Source organism: Orycteropus afer, unplaced genomic scaffold, assembly GCF_000298275.1.
Source record: "Orycteropus afer afer isolate SDZICR_OR568_19922 unplaced genomic scaffold, OryAfe1.0 scaffold00039, whole genome shotgun sequence".
Classification (NCBI taxonomy): Eukaryota; Metazoa; Chordata; class Mammalia; order Tubulidentata; family Orycteropodidae; genus Orycteropus; species Orycteropus afer.
This window is the reverse complement of record NW_006921626.1, coordinates 16,372,676-16,376,152: the sequence shown is the minus strand read 5'-3', so window position 1 is coordinate 16,376,152 and position 3,477 is coordinate 16,372,676. Positions and strand designations below refer to the sequence as shown.

The 3,477-nt window shown below is 41.7% G+C and overlaps 2 pseudogenes; one reads left to right on the top strand and one right to left on the bottom strand.

The window, feature by feature from the left end:
- Positions 1–729: 729 nt before the first annotated feature.
- Positions 730–1,385, bottom strand: LOC103193742 (annotated as a pseudogene).
- A 295-nt stretch (positions 1,386–1,680) lies between these two features.
- Positions 1,681–2,859, top strand: LOC103193741 (annotated as a pseudogene).
- The last annotated feature ends 618 nt before the right edge of the window (positions 2,860–3,477 follow it).

Sequence of the window (3,477 nt, the reverse complement as noted above, 5' to 3'; positions counted from 1 at the left end):
AGATTAGATAGGAACCTTAGAGGGCATTGAGTTAATGTTAATGAGGAAAGCACAACTCAGAGAAGGAGGGTAAGAATAGTTGCACAACTTGAATATCATCATGTCACTAAACTGAACATGTTGAATTGGTATATGTTGTGCTATGTATATTCTCAACAACAACAACAAAATACAATTTAAAGAAAAAAAGCAATGGTATAGTAAATAAAATTTGATATATCCATACAAAGAAATATTACTCAGCTATAAAAGCAGAGTAAGTTCTGGTACATGCTACAACACTGATGAACTCTGACAACATTATATTAGGTGAAAGAAGCCAGACACAAAGGACCATACATATGAAATGCCCAGAATAGGCAAATCTACAGACATAGCAAGTAGATTAATGGTTGGCTAGGGCTGGGAGGAATGCAAAGCTTAGGGATGACAGCTAAGAGGTATGAGGTTTTGCTGGTGCTTGTAAAATGCTCTAAAATTGATTGTGGTGGTGGATGTACAACTCTGTGAAAATACTAAAAACCACTGAATTATACACTTTAAATGGATAAATTACATGATATGTGAATTATATCTCAATAAAGCTATTGGGGTGCAATTAGATATCCATATTACCTCTCTCACCCAGGAAAATGTTCTCTAGACTAAGGAACACCAGGCATAGTTCAGGATGGAGCCACCATACTAAAAGCAGAGTTGTTTTTGGTTTGTTTTGGAGAGATAGGAAGTTCAGTTTATGGGTAAGCATAGGTCAGGCAGGGCACTGCTACCAAGGACTTCATACTGGGCCAGCCACTTGTTGAAAGGGCCAGGATTGGGGATGTACTTGACTCCACAAATCAGCTGGGATGAGGTGTTTGTCAGTCAAGATGTCTCCAAAGTCATCAGCATTAAACTTGGTAAAGCCCCACTTCTTAGAAACATGGATCATCTGGTGCCCGGGGAACTTGAATTTGGCCCTGCATAGGGCCTCAATCACATGCTCTGTGTTTTGGAGCTTGGTGAGGATGGACATGCTGACTGCTGATGTGGGGCCTGGTTATTGTACCCTGGGGTTTTCCAAAGGTACTTGCACACCCATCTGGGGCCTATCTACCCCATAGGACAACATCTTGTTGATGTGGATGGCATGAAAGGGATGGTGCCATTTGCCACAACTTTTCACCATGTGCTTGTTGACACAAATAGGAGCAGCTTCCAGGGCTCCTGAGGAGAGCTGCTCCTATTCATCTGACACCATGTGTCCACAGAGTGAATACTTTTGCCTTCTTCCAACCCAGGTCAAAGATGCAAATCTTAGCATCAGAGACAGCTCGGCAGATGCAGAACTTTGAGTAGGGTTTTCTCTTACAATACCAGTAACACTGGGCGAAGTGGTGGCCCATGGAGACACCAGGATCTTTCCAAGGCACCTAAGGAAAAGACTAAAAGCAGAGATATGAGGAATTTCACTCACTGAATATTATTGCCCCCTGTCCTCTTCCCCTCCCTACTTAGCTCCTAGTCTACTGGCAACCAGCCTTAGGCTTTTCCTCTAACCAGGAAAGTGGAAGTCTTCTCTAGAGTATATGTCCAGCACATTAAAAAATGCCTATGCATATTGATATCATGGGAGTCCTTTAGTAAAATTGCCTGGCCAGATCACCTCAGAGTATTGCCCATTTTTAATAAGCCCCACTCATGTACAGAGATGCTAATCTGTTTTTTGTATGCTTTTCTTAAATATAAATATACTTCAGGGGTCACCAGAAATTTGGGGGAAAGCCTCTAACATTAAAGATAAAAACCAAAGAAACAGGAAAAACAACTTGAATGAAACAGAGATGGCACAAGGAGAATGGTATCTTTTTTAAAAGCTATACAATATCCTCAGAGTGATAAGTTATGATTTTAAATCCATGAAATAAGAAGATACTATTTTAAAATGAAACATTCAAGAAAATTTTCCAAGCTCCTGTCCATCTGTCCAAGGTGCCAAAAGGAAAGAAGGCCAAGGGGAAGAAGGTGGCCCTGGCTGCTGCTGTCATCAAGAAGCAGGAGGTCAAGAGGTGGTAAATCCCCTGTTTGAGAAAAGGCCTAAGAATTTTACCATTGGACAGGACATCCAACCCAGAAGAGATCTCACCTGCTTTGTCAAATGGCCTTGCTACATTCGGCTATAGTGGCAACCAGGCCTTGGACCATCAGACAGCCATTCAGCTGCTGAAGCTGGCCCACAAGAATAGACCAGAGATAAAATAGGAGAAGAAGCAGAGGCTGTTGGCCCTGGCTGAAAAGAAAGCAGCTGACAAAAGGAAGTCCTCCTGTCCTTCAAGCGGGAGTTAATACTGTCACCACCTTGGTGAAAAACAAGAAGGCCCAGCTGGTCGTGATTGCACACGGCGTGGACCCCATTGAGCTGGTTGTCTTCTTGCCAGCCTTGTGTCATCAAATGGAGGTTCCCTACTGCATTATCAAGGGGAAGGCCCCATTAGGGCAGCTTGTCCACAGAAAAACTCGCACCACTGTTGCCTTCACACAGGTGAATTCAGAAGACAGGGGGCTCTGGCTACGTGGGTACAAGCAATCAGGACAAATTGCAACAACAGATACATTGAGATCCTCCATCAATGGGGAGGCAACATCCTTGGCCCAAAATCTGTGGCTTGCACTGCCAAGCTGGAAAAGGCAAAGACTGAAGAACTCACCACCAAGCTAGGCTCATATACACAGCTGACTTTTCTGTACATAAAAATAAAACTACTTCAGCCCATATCCATTTGGCATTGTGCATTAAAGGTATGCATGCTTGTGGGGGCCATGGCAAGTGAGCTCAAACCCAGGGGCCTTTTCCCTGTAATGGTGGTAGAAGCTGGGTGAAATTTAACATTCATCAAATGGTTCTGTTTTATAAAGTGTACTGCTTGGTGGTCAAGTCTGGGCAAGTTCAAAATTGTTTAGTCCTATACAGAACATAAATACTCTGAACCAAACCAGGATTTTCCATATACCAGTTAGAAATAAATAGAAAGAAAAGTGAGAAAAAAAAAAAAAAAAATTTCCCAGAACATAAGGATATGAGTTTTCATATAAGTGCCTAATACATTGAAGGGAGATAAGATCACGCTAACTCATATCAACATGAAATTTCAGAAGATGTAAGACAAAGAAAAGAACCTACAAGAGGAAAAAAAACAAAATAAAACAAACAGGCCATATATACAAAGAATCAGGAATCAGAATATCATCACACTTCTCGACAGTCTCACTAGAAACCATATTACAAAGCTCAGAATTCAAAATTCTGAAGGAAAACAATTTAAAACCAAGAATTTTATACTTACAAGAATTCAAACCAACAGAGGAAGATATAGGAATCCATGAAACAGAAGATCCAATCTGGAGGAAGCTCAGGGAATCCTCAGGAAGATGATTAAGGGAGAGCCTATGATGACAACCTAGAGTGCAGCCATCCACATGCAGTGGGTAAGAAGTTTC